The sequence below is a fragment of the Giraffa tippelskirchi genome, chromosome 9 (genome assembly GCF_054371585.1).
Source record: "Giraffa tippelskirchi isolate mGirTip1 chromosome 9, T2T-mGirTip1v1.2.pri, whole genome shotgun sequence".
Lineage (NCBI taxonomy): Eukaryota > Metazoa > Chordata > Mammalia > Artiodactyla > Giraffidae > Giraffa > Giraffa tippelskirchi.
This window is the reverse complement of record NC_137283.1, coordinates 36,806,601-36,827,251: the sequence shown is the minus strand read 5'-3', so window position 1 is coordinate 36,827,251 and position 20,651 is coordinate 36,806,601. Positions and strand designations below refer to the sequence as shown.

The 20,651-nt window shown below is 38.1% G+C and overlaps 1 protein-coding gene and 1 pseudogene across 2 annotated transcripts in view; both read right to left on the bottom strand.

Annotated features, from left to right (window-relative positions):
- CADPS (calcium dependent secretion activator) overlaps positions 1 to 20,651 on the bottom strand; it is an 807,294-nt gene that overhangs the window by 573,298 nt on the left and 213,345 nt on the right. The window lies entirely within an intron of this gene.
- On the bottom strand, positions 19,991 to 20,356 carry LOC145519794 (large ribosomal subunit protein eL33 pseudogene; annotated as a pseudogene).

The window sequence follows — 20,651 nt, the reverse complement described above, 5'->3', positions numbered from 1 at the left end:
ATAGAAATATTTAAATGAGTGTCCACATTCTCCAGAGACAGCTCTTTCAATGGCTTTGACAATTTCACAAGTGTCCCTGAAGAGGAGACCCATGCCACGATAAGGGCTCTTTTTTTATGCTCACCTCACCAGTACATGGTATTAATCTGACTTGGAGACCACTAAAATAATCCTGTGATGCTCTTCATCTGAGGCTGGCAAATTACTGTCCATGGGCCAAATGTGCCCCAACAGCTGCTCTTGTGAATAAAGTTTTATTGGCACCCAAACAACTTCATCCATTTACATACTAAGACTGCTTTCATGCTCCAACAGCAGAATTCATAAGGGTAACAGGTCTTCAACAAAGCCAAAAAAAAAACTTTGCTATCTATCTCTTTACAAATAGTTTAATTTTCTGACCCCTGCTCTATATTTCACTTATCTTGGTGTTTGGCTTCTGTGCTGTGTCCCTTCTCATGTTCTTGATTTATGAAGTTCAGAGTCCTTCCGGGCTTAGTTCCTATGCATCCCTTCCTCTCTTCATTGACTCTGTGGGTCAATGGTTCTCAACCTCAGCTGGTTTTTAGAATCACTTGGGAAACTTTTAAAAAATATTGATGCCTTGACGTCACCCTGAGAGGTTTTGATTTAATTAGTCTGGGACAGGACTCAGTCTTCATACTTTCTGAAAGCTCCCCAGGTGACTGCAATGCACAGCCAGCATTGGGAACAATTACTCTAGTTGATTTTGTCTAGTCTCCAGACTTTATATTAACTATATGACAGCAACTCTGAACTTGTATCTTCCGTTCCAATATTCACATTTCCAACTGCTTATTTGACACTGGAACTGGAACTTCTAACAGGCATCTCAAAATCACTACATCTGAATCAGGACTTCTGACTTCCTTCAGCCCATATCAGTAAATAAAGCTTCATATTTTTGAGTTGCTCAAGGGAAAAACCTTACAGTCATGCTTGGCTCTTCCCTGTCTCCTACGTTCGATCTCTAACACATTAGCAAATCCTACTGTTCCCTTCACATGTTTGAGAACTCAGCCACTCATGATCTCTTGGGGTCCTAGCTATGGACATCTCTCATGGGTATTGTTTCAATGGTCTGCTATTGTCATGGTCTCCTGGTTTCTGCTCTTGTACCTCTGCAGTCTTTGCTAAAGGAGAAGCCAGAATAATTCTGACAGTACATGAATCAGATCAAATCATGCCTCTGTTGAAAGATTGCTAATTGCTTTCCATCATTTTCAGAAAAGAACACAAAGTCTTTCCATTGGCCTCACAAAGTCTTCCCATTGGCCCCAGCTTTCTATATATCTCCATCTTTGCCTCCTACCTTGATCCTCCTCACTGACCTTGATTGAGCCACGCCAGGTTCCTGGACATTCCTGGAACAAAGCTTTTTGCCCAGAAAATCTGTGCCTTCTCCCTAGAGTACTTGCCCCCACCCCCAGACATCCTAGTGGCTCCTCCCAAATACCATTTTATCAGAGATGCTTGCTCTGATCACAAAATCTGAAACAGCTCCTAAATATTTTTATCTCTCTTGTCTTGCTTTATTTTTTCCCCAAAGCACTCCCATGTGATATTGTTTGTCTAAGCTTTGTCTTCCTCTCACTAGCATATTTGCTTCAGTTAGGTCAGATCTGCTGGGGTACACAACCCCAGGGAGTGCACATCATGGTCTATGTGGATGTGCCCCTGAAAATCGTGCTGTGCACAGCCTGAGCAGCTGTGCACAGTAACTCTGCACTAAAGCAAAGGGCTTGGTTTTGTTTATGGCTGTGTTTCCAGAGCCTAGGACAGTGCCTGATACAAAATAGGCCCTTAGTAATTTTGTTAAATGAATTGTTGAACATACAGTACTTATAATTTTGCTTGAATCCACATTCATGCAAAAGATGCTCTGGAGGTACTTTTCCATATCATCCACAATGAAATAATTTCCTTCATTTTGACATTTTTATATAGTTGAGAAAAGGTGTTTTCTTTCCCTGATCTTTTTACATTTCCTCGTATCAATCTCTATTTTCCTTTTTTATGACCAATAAGAAATCTTCCATAAGTTATTTGACTAACAACTCCTCTCATTATTTTTATCACTGAGCTTCATTTAAAAAAATCAAACATCTTACCAGGCATCATATGCGCATTTATGTATTTTAAGTCTCTCTCTCCACTGGACTGAGTTTCATGAATGTAAGGGTTTTGTTTTGTTCACATCCTGGCTCACAGTAGGTGCTCAATAAATATTGGTAGGGAGGGACAGGTAGACAGATAGAGTACAATTCACAGGGATCTGAAAGGTTGGTACTAAAGAAGCTGGAAGCTTGCCTATTAGTGAATGTATCTGATTCACACTGCTATTCAGAATAGAGAACATTCTCAGTTACATGCAGTGACTGTCTTCATCAATCACCTCCCAAAGATTATTTCCTAATATCTATTTATGGACAAGAAAATATAAGTAAAATATGTACCCATTAAAATCAGAAAGCTGACACTACATAATGATCAAAGGATCAATCCAAGAAGATATAACAATTATAAATATATATGCACCCAACATAGGAGCACCACAACATGTAAGACAAATGCTAACAAGTATGAAAGGGGCAATTAACAATAACACAATAATAATGGGAGACTTTAAAACCCCACTCACACCTATGGATAGATCAACTAAACAGAAAATTAACAAGGAAACACAAACTTTAAACGATGCAATAGACCAGCTAGACTTAATTGATATTTACAGGACACTTCACCCCAAAACAATCAATTTCACATTTTTCTAAAGTGCACACGGAACCTTCTCCAGGATAGATCACATCCTGGGCCATAAATATAGCCTTGGTAAACTCAAAAAAATAGAAATCATCCCAATCATCTTCTCTGACCACAATACAGTAAGATTAGACCTCAATTACAGGAGAAAAACTGTTAAAAATTCCAACATATGGAGGCTAAACAATGCGCTTCTGAATAACCAACAAATCACAGAAGAAATCAAAAAAGAAATCAAAATATGCATAGAAACAAATGAAAGTGAAAACACAACAACCCAAAACCTATAGGACACTGTAAAAGCAGTGCTAAGGGGAAGGTTCATAGCAATACAGGCGTGCCTCAAGAAACAAGAAAAAAAATCAAATAAATAACCTAACTCTACACCTAAAGTAACTAGAGAAGGAAGAAATGAAGAACCCCAGGGTTAGTAGAAGGAAAGAAATCTTTAAAATTAGGGCAGAAATAAATGTAAAAGAAAAAAAGACCATAGCAAAAATCAACAAAACTAAAAGCTGGTTTTTCGAGAAGATAAACAAAATTGACAAACCATTAGCCAGACTCATCAAGAAACAAAGGGAGAAGAATCAAGTCAACAAAATTAGAAATGAAAATGGAGAGATCACAACAGACTCCATAGAAATACAAAGGATCATAAGAGACTACTACCAACAGCTATATGCCAATAAAATGGACAACTTGGAAGAAATGGACAAATTCTTAGAAAAGTATAACTTTCCAAAACTGAACCAGGAAGAAATAGAGGATCTTAACAGACCACTCACAAGCATGGAAATCAAAACTGTAATCAGAAATCTTCCAGCAAACAAAAGCCCAGGACCAGATGGCTTCACAGCAGAATTCTACCAAAAATTTAGAGAAGAGCTAACACCTATCTTACTCAAACTCTTCCAGAAAATTGCAGAAGATGGTAAACTTCCAAACTCATTCTGTGAGGCCACCATCACCCTAATTCCAAAACCAGACAAAGATGCCACAACAAAAGAAAACTACAGGCCAATATCACTGATGAACATAGATACAAAAATCCTTAATAAAATTCTAGCAAACAGAATCCAACAACATATTGAAAAGATCATACATCATGACCAAGTGGGCTTTATCCCAGGAATGCAAGGTTTCTTTAACATCCGCAAATCAATCAGTGTAATACATCAAATTAACAAATTGAAAGATAAAAACCATATGATTATCTCAATAGATGCAGAGAAAGCCTTTGACAAAATTCAACATCCATTTATGATAAAAACCCTCCAGAAAGCAGGAATAGAAGGAACATATCTCAACATAATTAAAGCTATATATGACAAACCCACAGCAAACATTATCCTCAATGGTGAAAAACTGGAAGCATTTCCCCTAAAGTCAGGAACAAGGCAAGGGTGCCCACTTTCACCACTACTATTCAACATAGTTTTGAAAGTTTTGGCCACAGCAATCAGAGTGGAAAAAGAAATAAAAGGAATACAGATAGGAAAAGAAGAAGTAAAACTCTCACTGTTTGCAGATGACATGATCCTCTACATAGAAAACCCTAAAGATTCTACCACAAAATTACTAGAGCTAATCAATGAACATAGTAAAGTTGCAGGATATAAAATTAACACACAGAAATCCCTTGCATTCCTATACTCCAATAATGAGAAAACAGAAAGAGAAATTAAGGAAACAATACCATTCACCATTGCAACAAAAAGATTAAAATACTTAGGAATATATCTACCTAAAGAAACAAAAGACTTATATATAGAAAACTATAAAACACTGATGAAAGAAATCAAAGAGGACACAAACAGATGGAGAACTATACTGTGTTCATGGATTGGAAGAATTAATATAGTGAAAATGAGTATACTACCCAAAGCAATCTAAAGATTCAATGAAATCCCTATCAAGCTACCAATGGTATTTTTCACAGAACTAGAACAAATCATTTCACAATTTGTATGGAAATATAAAAAACCTCGAATAGCCCAAGCAATCTTGAGAAAGAAGAATGGAACTGGAGGAATCAACCTGCCTGACTTGAGGCTCTACTACAAAGCCACAGTCATCAAGACAGTATGGTACTGGCACAAATATAGAAATATAGATCAATGGAACAAAATAGAAAGCCCAGAGATAAACCCACACACCTATGGACACCTTATCTTCGACAAAGAAGGCAAGAATATACAATGGAGAAAAGACAATCTCTTTAACAAGTGGTGCTGGGAAAACTGGTCAACCACTTGTAAAAGAATGAAACTAGAACACTTCCTAACACCATACACAAAAATAAACTCAAAATGGATTAAAGATCTAAATGTAAGACCAGAAACTCTAAAACTCATAGAGGAAAACATAGGCAAAACACTCTCCGACATAAATCACAGCAGGATCCTCCATGACCCACCTCCCAGAATATTGGAAATAAAAGCAAAAATAATCAAATGGGACCTAATTAAAATCAAAAGCTTTGGAACAACAAAGGAAACTATAAGCAAGGTGAAAAGACAGCCTTCAGAATGGGAGAAAATAATAGCAAACGAAGCAACAGACAAACAATTAATCTCAAAAATATACAAGCAACTCCTGCAGCTCAATTCCAGAAAAATAAACGACCCAATCAAAAAATGGGCCAAAGAACTAAACAGACATTTCTCCAAAGAAGACATACAGATGGCTAACAAACACATGAAAACATGCTCAACATCACTCATTATTAGAGAAATGCAAATCAAAACCACAATGAGGTACCATTTCACGCAGGTCAGAATGGCTGCTATCCAAAAGTCTACAAGCAATAAATGCTGGAGAGGGTGTGGAGAAAAGGGAACCCTCTTACACTGTCGGTGGGAATGCAAACTAGTACAGCCACTATGGAGAAAAGTGTGGAGATTCCTTAAAAAACTGGGAATAGAACTGCCATATGACCCAACAATCCCACTGCTGGGCATACACACCGAGGAAACCAGAATTGAAAGAGACGCGTGTACCCCAATGTTCATCGCAGCACTGTTTACAATAGCCAGGACATGGAAGCAACCTAGATGTCCATCATCAGATGAATGGATAAGGAAGCTGTGGTACATATACACAATGCAATGTTACTCAGCCATTAAAAAAAATACATTTGATTTGGTTCTATTGAGATGGATGAAACTTGAGGCCATTATACAGAGTGAAGTAGAAAAACACCAATACAGTATACTAATGCATATATATGGAATTTGAATGATGGTAACGATAACCCTATATGCGAGACAGAATAAGAGACACAGATGCATAGAACAGTCTTATGGACTCTGAGGGAGAAGGTGAGGGTGGGACGTTCTGGGAGAATAGCATTGAAACATGTATATTATCATATGTGAAACAGAACACCATTCCATGTTCGATGCATGAGACAAGGGCTCAGGGCCGGGGCAATGGGAAGACCCAGAGGGATGGGATGGGGAGGGAGGTGGGTGGGGGGTCCAGGAAGGGGAACACATGTAAACCCATGGCTGATTCATGTCAATGTATGGCAAAAACTACTACAATATTGTAAATTAATTAGTCCCCAACTATAATAAATAAATTTATTTAAAAAGAAAAAAAAAGAAATCTTCCAGCGAACAAAAGCCCAGGACCAGATGGCTTCACCGCAGAATTCTACCAAAAATTTAGAGAAGAGCTAACACCTATCTTACTCAAACTCTTCCAGAAAATTGCAGAAGATGGTAAACTTCCAAACTCATTCTATGAGGCCACCATCACCCTAATTCCAAAACCAGACAAAGATGCCACAAAAAAAAAAACTATAGGCCAATATCACTGATGAACATAGATACAAAAATCCTTAATAAAATTCTAGCAAACAGAATCCAACAACATATTGAAAAGATCATACATCATGACCAAGTGGGCTTTATCCCAGGAATGCAAGGTTTCTTTAACATCCGCAAATCAATCAATGTAATACATCACATTAACAAACTGAAAGATAAAAACCATATGATTATCTCAATAGATGCAGAGAAAGCCTTTGACAAAATTCAACATCCATTTATGATAAAAACCCTCCAGAAAGCAGGAATAGAAGGAACATATCTCAACATAATTAAAGCTATATATGACAAACCCACAGCAAACATTATCCTCAATGGTGAAAAACTGGAAGCATTTCCCCTAATGTGAGGAACAAGGCAAGGGTGCCCACTCTCACCACTACTATTCAACATAGTTTTGAAAGTTTTGGCCACAGCAATCAGAGCTGAAAAAGAAATAAAAGGAATACAGATAGGAAAAGAAGAAGTAAAACTCTCACTGTTTGCAGATGACATGATCCTCTACATAGGAAACCCTAAAGATTCTACCACAAAATTACTAGAGCTAATCAATGAACATAGTAAAGTTGCAGGATATAAAATTAACACACAGAAATCCCTTGCATTCCTATACTCCAATAATGAGAAAACAGAAAGAGAAATTAAGGAAACAATACCATTCACTACTGCAATGAAAGAATAAAATACTTAGGAATATACCTACCTAAAGAAACAAAAGACTTATATGTGGAAAACTATAAAACACTGATGAAAGAAATCAAAGAGGACACAAACAGATGGAGAAATATATCGTGTTCATGGATTGAAAGAATTAATATAGTGAAAATGAGTATACTACCCAAAGCAATCTATAGATTCAATGCAATCCCTATCAAGCTACCAATGGTATTTTTCACAGAACTAGAACAAATCATTTCACAATTTGTATGGAAATATAAAAAACCTCGAATAGCCCAAGCAATCTTGAGAAAGAAGAATGGAACTGGAGGAATCAACCTGCCTGACTTGAGACTCTACTACAAAGCCACAGTCATCAAGACAGTATGGTACTGGCACAAAGACAGATATATAGATCAATGGAACAAAATAGAAAGCCCAGAGATAAATCCACGCACCTATGGACACCTTATCTTCAACCAAGGAGGCAAGAATATACAATGGAGAAAAGACAATCTCTTTAACAAGTGGTGCTGGGAAAACTGGTCAACCACTTGTAAAAGAATGAAACTAGAACACTTTCTGACACCGTACAGAAAAATAAACTCAAAATGGATTAAAGATCTAAATGTAAGACCAGAAACTCTAAAACTCATAGAGGAAAACATAGGCAAAACACTCTCCGACATAAACCACAGCAGGATCCTCCATGACCCACCTCCAAGAATATTGGAAATAAAAGCAAAAATGAACAAATGGGACCTAATTAAAATTAAAAGCTTTGGAACAACAAAGGAAACTATAAGAAGGTGAAACGACAGCCTCCAGAATGGGAGAAAATAATAGCAAACGAAGCAACAGACAAACAGTTAATCTCAAAAATATACAAGCAACTCCTGCAGCTCAATTCCAGAAAAATAAATGACCCAATCAAAAAATGGGCCAAAGAACTAAACAGACATTTCTCCAAAGAAGACATACAGATGGCTAACAAACACATGAAAACATGCTCAACATCACTCATTATTAGAGAAATGCAAATCAAAACCACAATGAGGTACCATTTCACGCAGGTCAGAATGGCTGCTATCCAAAAGTCTACAAGCAATAAATGCTGGAGAGGGTGTGGAGAAAAGGGAACCCTCTTACACTGTTGGTGGGAATGCAAACTAGTACAGCCACTATGGAGAATAGTGTGGAGATTCCTTAAAAAACTGAGAATAGAACTGCCATACGACCCAGCAATCCCACTGCTGGGCATACACACCAAGGAAACCAGAATTGAAAGAGACACGTGTACTCCAATGTTCATCGCAGCACTGTTTATAATAGCCAGGACATGGAAGCAACCTAGATGTCCATCATCAGATGAATGGATAAGGAAGCTGTGGTACATATACACAATGGAATATTACTCAGCCATTAAAAAGAATACATTTGAATCAGTTCTATTGAGATGGATGAAACTGGAGCCCATTATACAGAGTGAAGTCAGCCAGAAAGAAAAACACCAGTACAGTATACTAATGCATATATATGGAATTTGAAAGATGGTAACGATAACCCTGTATGCGAGACAGAATAAGAGACACAGATGCATGAACAGTCTTGTGGACTCTGAGGGAGAAGGTGAGGGTGGGATGTTCTAAGAGAATAGCATTGAGACATGTATATTATCGTATGTGGGGCAGAGCACCATTCCGAGTTCAATGCGTGGGGCAGGTGCTCAGGGCTGGGGCAGTGGGATGACCCGGGGGGATGGGATGGGGAGGGGGGTGGGAGTGGGGTTCAGGATGGGGAACACGTGTGGACCCATGGCTGGTTCATGTCAATGTGTGGCGGGGACCACTACAGTATTGTGAAGTGATTGGCCTCCAACTAAAATAAATGAATTTAAAAAAATAAATAGATAAAAATAAAAAATAATTTAAAAAAATAAAAATAAAAAAATAAAATCAGAAAGCTTTACAAATGGCTGGATAAAGATTATATATATATATATATATATATATATATATGTGTGTATATATATATAATTCAGTCATGAGAAGGAAGGAAATCTTGCCATTTGTGACAACATGGTCAAAGCTTGAGGGTATTATGCCAAGTTAAATAAGCCAGATGGATAAAGACAAATGCTGCCTGGTATCACTCATCTAAGGAATCTTTAGAAAAGTCAAACTCATAAAAACACAGAGTAGAAAAGAGGTTGCCAGGGGCTGAGTGTAGGGGAGATAGAGGTTGGTAAAGTGTACAAACTGTCAGGTATAAGATAAACAAGGTCTGAGGATCTAATGTAAAGCATGGTGACTATAGTTGATAGCACTGAATTGTGTAATTGAAATTAGCTAAGAGAGTGGAACTTAAATGTTCTCACATACATACAAAGATAAATATGTAGGGTGATGGGTGTGTTAATCAACTTGATATGTATATCATCAGGTCACCAATATGTACACTTTAAATGTCTTACAATTTGTATACCATGATAAAGCTCAAATTTAAAAAAAGAAACAACTTGACAAAACAGCTCGAGAGTCACTAAAATTAAGTAGTTAAAAGAATGTATTTTGCAGTCATACAGATCTTGCATCAATACCAGCACTGCCACATTCAAAAAATTAATAAATAAATGTTTGATGGTTTCAGAAACAGAATCAATAGGAATAGTCAGAATTTAACTTAAAGACATGACTTTAACAAATATTCACTTATATAATCTAGCTTGTTGAATAATACAGTGAAAAAGCTAGTACCATTAATTAACTAGACAGAATACTATATAAAAATTAGGCCTAAACATAGGTCCTTTGTATCAAATAAAACTCTCAATACTTAGTATGTTGGAAATCATATTGATTCTGTGCATTTATTTACTTTTCTTATGCATCATATTTTTATCAATTATCTTGATGATTTGGGGGGGCTTTTGGTACTTATTCAGTTTTACTTTGAAAAAATAAATTATCCTTTGAATTTAAATACCAGAATGGTCAGAAATGAATGATACCCAAAAGCCTGAGAACATTTTTTCCCCCATGGACAGTAGATCTTGATTTGTTCAGAAATTTTTCTATATGATGGTGAAGGGAAGAGCAAACAAAATGATAAAGAGAGGAAAAGCAAGATTGCTCAGCAAAAGTTGAATAGAAATAGTCATATTTTCTAGAATTCTTTTCAATGTCCTCATATTCTTGAATTATGCATCATGCACCTTTTCATGAGATGTCACCAATGTCTTTTCCCCAGTCAGCTTGAGTCTGCTATGTGTGTGAAATTATTTGTCTAGAGTCATATAATTGCATATTGTGATCAACTCATCTTTCAGATGTTAGAGGAAAAAAAATCTCAAAATTATACCTTTCTTATCTATGGATAAGGGAAAAATGTCTTACATGTACCGTCACTTTTCCTTAGAAAAACTGCCATCTCTTTAAAAAACATTGTTTGAAAGCAGTAAATGATGCAGAACAACAAGCTGTCAGAGGAAAGACCAAGGATATTTTAAGACCTTACATAACATTTGTAGAAATTCTCAACATCAGAGTAGAAATCATTATCATGAGAAAGATTACACTGAATTCAAATGACTGATCTACACATGGATAGTGGGGTTTTCTTGCCTTATTTTTTCCCCTTGGATAGAAAGAAACTCTGGACTATTTGTGCCTTTTCTATGCCCGTTCTTTATCAAACAAATTGTTACAACAACAAAAAAGTCAGTCTGCTAACTGATAATCTTTTAACCTTAATCTGTTTAGTGGACTCAAAGACAGGTAAGACTAAATATCACTGGGATATTGGGTACAGTGGATAGAAAGAAACTCTGGACTATTTGTGCCTTTTCTATGCCCGTTCTTTATCAAACAAATTGTTACAACAACAAAAAAGTCAGTCTGCTAACTGATAATCTTTTAACCTTAATCTGTTTAGTGGACTCAAAGACAGGTAAGACTAAATATCACTGGGATATTGGGTACAGTGGTGTAGAATAAGGTGAGAAATACTTTTTTTTAAGTTGAGAGGTCAAAAATACATAAGAAGAATAAAGTGTAATTAATGATTGTCTGCTTAATTCAAACAATGAAGAAAAATGTCCAGAAGGAAGCAAATTCCAATGTGAAGAAAGTGATTTCTTCTCTTAAATACACTCTATATCTTTAATGGTTGGTGATGGTTTAGTCGCTAAGTTGTGTCCGTCTGCTGTGACCCCATGGACTGTAGCCCGCCAGGTTCCTCTGTCCATGGGATTTCCCAGGCAAGAGTACTGAAGTAGGTTGCTATTCCCTCCTCCAGGGGATCTTCCCAACCCAGGGATCAAACATGGGTCTCCTGCATTGCCTACAGTCTCCTGTATTGCAGGCAGACTTTTTACCGACTGAGCCATCAGGGAAGTGCATATGAACATTTAATTAACTACTTTACTTTCCACCGAGGGGAAAAAAAAAAAAAAAGATAGACGACCACAAGAAAACAAATACTAAGTTACATTGACATCAACCAGTAGTGAAATACTTAATAAAAACTATAAAGAAAGTGGCTTGCACTTAAAAAAAAATTATCAAACTAAAATGAGATGAGAACATTTTCCTCGTTTTCTTCTTTAATTAACTACTAACCTGAGCTGGTAGCAAGATAATCTGTTTGAAGTATTCAAGGAGATTGAAAATGATCACTGTAGCTATGTGATCCTTTTAACAAAGGCAGACATTAAAGAAAACAATTTCAAACAATGGGAAGTCTACCATTTCTCAAGATCAAGTTTTCTAACTTTATAGTGTGGGTTTTATCTGAAAATATCTGTATATGTATTGTGGTTATTGGATTGGATAAAACAAAGCAGAAACATCTATAAAGCTAAGCTGATGAGTAAGTTAAATGATAACTAAGTTCTGAATGGGATTTTCATTTCTGTTCTGTTGATTCAAAGATGTTAAGTCCAAACCATTAATTACTTTTTAGCTGGAGATAAAACTTATCTGTGCTTCTCCCCTCTAGTTTTTTTATTATTTTAGGCTTAGTTGTAAATCCCATATGAAAATATATTCCCTTACTCCTCACTCCCACATACTCACGCACACACACAAACTCACATATCCATTTATGGTTTAGTATAGGGTTTGCCAAACTCATTGCCTTAAAGACAAGGTAACTAACATAAGGAAGGAACAAAAGCTCTGTATAAGAATATAGAGTAGTGAGGATGAGAGTAAACTTACCCAAATAGATCACTTGAAGGGGTCATTACTGATTAGTGAAGTGAAGTCGCTCACTCATGTCCCACTCTTTGCGACCCCATGGACTGTATGTAAGCTACCACGCTCCTCCGTCCATGGGATTTTCCAGGCAAGAGGACTGGAGTGGGTTGCCATTTCCTTCTCCATTGCTGACTATCTCCTGATAATTATTGACACATGGGAATGTAATTCAGTGTTTCTAGATTCTTATTTTGCATAAGAAGCCACGAATCCATGTTTTATTAAATATCTCAGGTTTACATACTATCAATGCAACTAAACAAACAAGCTAACAAGATAATCTTCCATATCAATAACTTAGGTCTGTGGCTGTATTTAACCAGCTCCCTATTAAGATGTTGCCTCTGACTTGGTAAGTAATCTCAGGAGGCTTACTTTTCAGTCTCACCTTTCCACACCCTAGCTGGGAAGATTTGGAGAAGTCCTATAAAAGATTAGGACTAGAAATATAAATGGATTTGAAATCTTGGAGTGTAAGAGATTTTTGAGACGTTCTCATCCCACCTACTTATTTCAGAGATGGAGATGCTGAAGTCTAAATGAGTGCATTAATTTATCTAAGGTCTTCAGTTCAGTTCAGTCGCTCAGTCGTGTCCGACTCTTTTTGACCCCATGAATCGCAGCATGCCAGGCCTCCCTGTCCATCACCAATTCCCAGAGTTTACCCAAACCCATGTCCATTGAGTCAGTGATGCCATCCAGCCATCTCATCCTCTGTCGTCCCCTTCTCCTCCTGCCCCCAATCCTTCCCAGCATCAGGGTCTTTTCCAATGAGTCAACTCTTCGCATCGGGTGGCCAAAGTATTGGAGTTTCAGCTTCAACATCAGTCCTTCCAATGAACACCCAGGACTGATCTCCTTTAGGATGGACTGGTTGGATCTCCTTGCAGTCCAAGGGACTCTCAAGAGTCTTCTCCAACACCACAGTTCAAAAGCATCAATTTGTCGGCGCTCAGCTTTCTTTATAGTCCAACTCTCACATCCATACATGACTACTGGAAAAACCACAGCCTTGACTAGATGGACCTTTGTTGGCAAAGTAATGTCTCTGCTTTTAAGTATGCTATCTAGGTTGGTCATAACTTTCCTTCCAAGGAGTAAGCGTCTTTTAATTTCATGGCTGCAATCACCATCAGCAGTAATTTTAGAGCCCAAAAAAATAAAGTCTGCCACTGTTTCCCCATCTATTTCCCATGAAGTGATGGGACCAGATGCCATGATCTTAGTTTTCTGAATGTTGAGCTTTAAGCCAACTTTTTCACTCTCCTTTCTCACTTTCATCAAGAGGCTTTTTAGTTCTTCTTCACTTTATGCAATAAGTGTGGTGTCATCTACATATCTGAGGTTATTGATATTTCTCCCAGAAATCTTGATTCCAGCTTGTGCTTCCTCCAGCCCAGCGTTTCTCATGATGTACTCTGCACATAAGTTAAATAAGCAGGGTGACAATATACAGCCTTGATGCAGTCCTTTTCCTATTTGGAACCAGTCTGTTGTTTCATGTCCACTTCTAACTGTTGCTTCCTGACCTGCATACAGGTTTCTCAACAGGCAGGTCAGGTGGTCTGGTATTTCCAGCTCTTTCAGGATTTTCCAGTTTATTGTGATCCACACAGTCAAAGGCTTTGGCATAGTCAATAAAGCAGAAATAGATGTTTTTCTGGAACTCTCTTGCTTTTTCAATGATCCAGCAGATGTTGGCAATTTGATCTCTAGTGGCAAAATGATAGGATACTGAAAGAGGAACTCCCCAGGTCAGTAGGTGCCCAATGTGCTACTGGAGATCAGTGGAGAAATAACTCCAGAAAGAATGAAGGGATGGAGCCAAAGCAAAAACAATACCCAGTTGTGGATGTGACTGGTGATAGAAGCAAGGTCCAATGCTGTAAAGAGTAATATTGCATAGGAACCTGGAATGTTAGGTCCATGAATCAAGGCAAATTGGAAGTGGTCAAACAGGAGATGGCAAGAGTGAACGTCGACATTCTAGGAATCAGTGAACTAAAATGGATTGAAATGGGTGAATTTAACTCAGATGACCATTATATCTACGCTGTGGGCAGGAATCCCTAAGAAGATATGGAGTAGCCATCATGGTCAACGAAAGAGTCCGAAATGCAGTACTTGGATGCAATCTCACAAATGACAGAATGATCTCTGTTCATTTCCAAGGCAAACCATTCAATATCACAGTAATCCAAGCTTATGCCCCAACCAGTAATGCTGAAGAAGCTGAAGTTAAATGGTTCTATGAAGACCTACAAGACCTTTTAGAACTAACACCCAAAAAAGATGTCCTTTTCATTATAGGGGACTGGAATGCAAAAGTAGGAAGTCAAGAAACACCTGGAGTAACAGGCAAATTTGGCCTTGGAGTACAGAATGAAGCAGGGCAAAGGCTAATAGAGTTTTGCCAAGAGAACGCACTGGTCATAGCAAACACTCTCTTCCAACAACACAAGAGAAGACTCTACACGTGGACCTCACCAGATGGTCAATGCCAAAATCAGATTGATTATATTCTTTGCAGCCAAAGATGGAGAAGCTCTATACAGTCATCAAAAACAAGACCGAGAGCTGACTGTGGCTCAGATCATGAACTGCTTATTGCCAAATTCAGATTTAAATTGAAGGAAGTAGGGAAAACCACTAGACCATTCAGGTATGACCTAAATCAAATCCCTTAAGATGATACAGTGGAAGTGACAAATAGATTTAAAGGACTAGATCTGATAGACAGAGTGCCTGATGAACTATGGATGGAGGTTTGTGACATTGTATAGGAGACTGGGATCAAGACCACCCCCATGGAAAAGAAATGCAGAAAAGCAAAATGGCTGTCTGAGGAGGCCTTACAAATGGCTGTGAAAAGAAGAGAAATGAAAAGGAAAGGAGAAAAGGAAAGACATTCCCATTTGAATGCAGAGTTCCAAAGAATAGCAAAGAGAGATAAGAAAGCCTTCCTCAGTGATCAGTACGAAGAAATAGAGGAAAACAACAGAATGGGAAAGACTAGAGATCTCTTCAAGAAAATTAGAGAGACCAAGGGAACATTGCATGCAAAGATGGACACAGTAAAGAACAGAAACGGTATGGACCTAACAGAAGCACAAGATATTAAGAAGAGGTGGCAAGAATGCACAGAAGAACTGTACAAAAAAGATCTTCATGACCCAGATAATCACGATGGTGTGATCACTCACCTAGAGCCAGACATCCTGGAATGTGAAGTCAAGTGGGCCTTAGGAAGCATCACTACGAACAAAGCTAGTGGAGGTGATGGAATTCCAGTTGAGCTATTTCAAATCCTGAAAGACGATGCTGTGAAAGTGCTACACTCAATATGCCAGCAAATTTGGAAAACTCAGCAGTGACCACAGGACTGGAAAAGGTCAGTTTTCATCCCAATCCCAAAGAAAAGCAATGCCAAAGAATGCTCAAACTACTGCACAATTGCATTCATCTAAGGTCTTAGGGTGGAGAAGGCAATGGCACCCCACTCCAGTACCCTTGCCTGGAAAATCCCATGAACGGAGGAGCCTGGCGGGCTGCAGTCCATGGGGTCACTGAGTCGGACACGACTGAGCGACTCCACTTTCACTTTTCACTTTCATGCCCTGGAGAAGGAAATGGCAACCCACTCCAGTACTCTTGCCTGGAGAATCCCAGGGACGGGGGAGCCTGGTGGGCTGCCGTCTATGGGGTCGCACAGAGTCGGACACGACTGACGCGACTTAGCAGCAGCAGCAGCAAGGTCTTAGGGAAGAGCAATGACAGATATGACACTACAAACATGGCTTCAGACTCCCAGCCCACAGGACCACTCAGTGACTAAAACAACGATAATAGACTGGTCCAGGAGGAATAAAATCATTAGTACAATGTTTAATTTTAAACTGTTTAATTCACTTTTTAAGAATTGTTGGAAGGTAGGGTCTAGTCTATGCCTCTCCAGCACACAGCATACTCCCTTATCATTTTGTCCTCAATTCTTTACTGAATGAATGAATGGGTAAATGAAAAAAGAAAGAACTCAATCATTATATTCAGGACAAAAGAGTAGTCATTAAGAAGCCAGTGACCAAAATAACAGAGGAAAGCCATAGTTCAGAGATAAATAAACTAAAGTCAGGTAAAATTCATTATCATTCACTGGAAACATTAAAACAAACAAAATAAAACAAAAAGCTTCCTTCTGCTGAATCTCTGACATGGAGCTGAATAGGAAAACAGTCTTTCCTAGATCTGATTTCTGATTGCTCCTTACCAATGCTGGAAATTCAATTTATTGATTCCATCAAAGTGCCCTGTTGAGAAGAGTATAAGCCCGGCTTGAATGTCAGAATGTAGACAATAAAAAGAAACTTGATATTAAAGATGGTTTACGTGATAGCCAACAGAAAATACAGCCAAATCAAGTGTGCCTTTGCTGGTGGCTTATTAAAAACATTTTTTTTTTTTTGTTCTGGGAAGATGTATATACTTTCTGGAGCTTTGCCTTACAACTTAATGCATTGTTATTTCATATTCTCCTAGAATGCCTGCTGCTCTCAAGCTCAAAAACTTGCCTACTGCCTTCTTTTCCAGTTAGTCTACCGACTAATTTTTCTCTTTAATGAAAAACTGAAGTGCCAGATTGAGTAAGACAAGTATTGTCCAACTCTTATAAAAGTTAAGGATTTATTTGTGTAAAGTATCAAGCAGGATATATAAATCATATACATGACAGTAAATGAATATGATGAATTCTGCTGTCAATATTCTGCTTTTGCTGTAATTAGGCACATTTTCTCTCTATAAAATATTTCTTGCTGCATCAAATTTAACAATCGCTTTTCCACTTTGTCCGTTAAAATTCTCATAAAGTACAGTATGAACAGAACATGGAAGGGCATATTGTGAATTTTATTTATATTTATTTCATTATAGATTTCTAGGTAGCTAGTTGAAAAGGTCAGGTGGAAATTGATAGGATATGCCCCAGAGCCAAGGTCAATGCCCAGGCATACAACATACATGTTAATTGTGGATACATCCTATTGGGATGTTTGCAGGATTTCTATCAATTGTGTTAGAATCACAGAAACAAAGATTTTGATAAATAAATTTTGAGTAATAACCTGTCAATTCAAAGAGATCCTTCTACTGAGATGAGAAATACATTACCATTGGGTCATTCAGGTTCTTTCCTTTGTGTATGTATTTGTTTTCCAAATCTTCTTTTCTTTCCCTAGGCAAGTCTAAGGAGATATTTCAACTCAATTAACATATTAATTGGATGTGTTAAGTGCCCATACTCAATGGATGTATTAATTGGTCTATCCTGGTCCAATTCTGAGACACAAATAACTATTAGCAACTGTAAAACATTCTTTGTGAAAGCAACAACTGACATTTATTGAAAACTTACTACAAGCTAGGCAGTAGAGTTTAATTTCTGTGTATTATCTCCCTTAGTTCTTATAATAACTACCAGTTTGGGTCCTCTTTCACCTAAGACTTAGATAGTTCTATGTTTAACTTTTTGGGGAACCTCCATACTGTTTTCCATAGTGTCTATACTAATTTACATTCCCACCAACACTGTTCTAAGGTTCCCTTTTTTTCCCACATCCTTGCATTCTTGTTCTTTCTTCTTCTTTTTTTTTTTTTCACGATAAGTATCCTGACAGGTATGAGATGATATCACATTATGGCTTTGATTTGCTACCCCTGATGATTCATGAGGTTGAGCATCTTTTCATGTGGCTGTTGGTCCTCTGCATGTCTTCTTTGGAAAAATACTCTTCAGGTCCTCTGTCCACTTTTGAAATTGGATACAATCCTGCAATCCCAGAAAACTAACCAAACTGATCACATGGATCACAGGCTTGTCTTAACTCAATGAAACCGTGAGCTATGCGGTGTAGGGCCACCCAAGATGGACAGGTCATGGTGGAGAGTTCTGAAAAAACGTGGTCCACTGGAGAAGGGAATGGCAAACTACATCACAATTCTTGCCTTGACAACCCCATGAACAATATGAAAAGGCAAAAAGATATGACACCGAAAGATGACATCCCCAGGTCGGTAGGTATCCAATATGCTATTGGAGACGAGCAGAGAAATAGGTCCAGAAATATCTCCAGAAGGAATGAAGAGGCTGAGCCAAAGCAGAAACAATGCCAAGCTGTGAATGTGTCTGGTGGTGAAAGTAAAGTCCGATGCTGTAAAGAACAGTATTGCACAGGAACCTGGAATGTTAGATCCATGAATCAAGGTAAACTGGAAGTGGTCAAACAGGAGATGGCAGTGTGAACATCGACATTTTAGGAAATCAGTGAACTAAAATGGAGTGGAATGGGCAAATTTAATTCAGAAGACCATTGTATCTACTACTATGGGCAAGAATTTCTTAGAAGTAGCCAGCATAGTCAACAAAAGGGTCCAAAGTGCAGTACTTGGGTGCAGTCTCAAAAACGACAGAAGGATCTCTGTTTCCAAGGCAAACCATTCAATATCACAGTAATCCAAGTCTATGCCCCAACCATTATGCCAAAGAAGCTGAAGTTGAACAGTTCTGTGAAGACCTACAAGACCTTCTAGAACTAACACCCAAACAAGATGCCCTTTTCATTATAGGGGACAGGAATGCAAAAGTAGGAAGTCAAGAGATACCTGGAGTAACAGGCACTTCTGGCCTTGGAGTACAGAATGAAGCAGGGAAAAGGCTAACAGGGTTTTGTCAAGAGAATGCACTGGTCAGAACAAGCACCCTCTTCCAACAACACAAGAGAAGACTCTACACATGGACATCACCAGATGGTCAATACTGAAATCACATTGATTATATTCTTTGCAGTCAAAGATGGAGAAGCTAGATACAGTCATCAAAAACAAGACCAGGAGCTGACTATGGCTCAGATCATGAACTTCTTATTGCCAAATTCAGACTTAAATTGAAGAAAGTAGAGAAAACCACTAGACCATTCAAGTATGATATAAATCAACCACCTTACAATTATACAGTGGAAGTGACAAATAGTTCAAGGGCTTAGATCTGATAGAGTGCCTGAAGAGCTATGGACTGAAGTTCGTGACATTGTATAGGAGTCTATGACCAAGATCATCCTCAAGAAAAAGAAATGCAAATGGCTGTGTTAGGAGACCTTAAAAATAGCTGAAAAAAGAAGATAAGTGAAAGGCAAAGGAGAAAAGAAAAAATATATCCATCTGAAAGCAGAGTTCCAAAGAATAGCAAGGAGAGATAAGAAAGCCTTCCTCAGTGAACAATGCAAAGAAATAGAGGAAAACAATAGAATGGGAAAGACTAGAGATATTTTCAAGAAAATTAGAGATGCCAAGGGAACATTACAGTCAAGACCACTTTCTTAGTAAAACCTTTCTCTTTTTAACTGTGTGCCAATCACCCCAGAACTTTTTTTTTCAAATCCCCACTTTTATTTATTTTCAATACGTTTAAATCCTTGAAGGGTACATCATCACACGGATTCTGTCCAATGGCCTTAGCAGGAAGGTTGCTTCGGAATTTGGCATGAACCATGCCACTGTTTCCATGAGCTCGAGTTATCTTTCCTCAGATCACTCTGGTTTTGTTAGGTTTTCCACCAGGAGTTACTGTGTTGTTCTTTGCTTTGTAGACATAAGCACATCTCTTGTTTATATAGAATTCAGTTTCATCTCGAGCATATACACCTTCAATTTTCAGGAGAGCAGTGTGTTCCGTTTGGTTCCGTAGACCCCGTTTATAGCCAGCAAAAATGGCCTTGGACCACAGCCTTCCAGACATGTTTGTCGTTTTAGAAGTCCAGTTCCCAGCAGGCCTTCACAGGGTCCAAGATGGCTGAGTCACCCCAGAACTTAAAAAAAATAATCTATAAAGATAAGTAATGGTACTGGTCTTCTATAAAAATCACAATGCTGCATACTTCCCAGTAGCTATGGTCATTCATTAGGAATGCTCAACAGGACACAGACTTCTAGGAAGCTATGTGCAGTTTCTTTTCTCCTTGATCATGTTTCAAATCTAAGCTAGTTTGTGTTCTCTATCTGAGAGGCAAGATGGAGAAAATGAAGACGGGGCTTCTTGTTTTCCTACTTCAGCTTGAACAGTGAACTG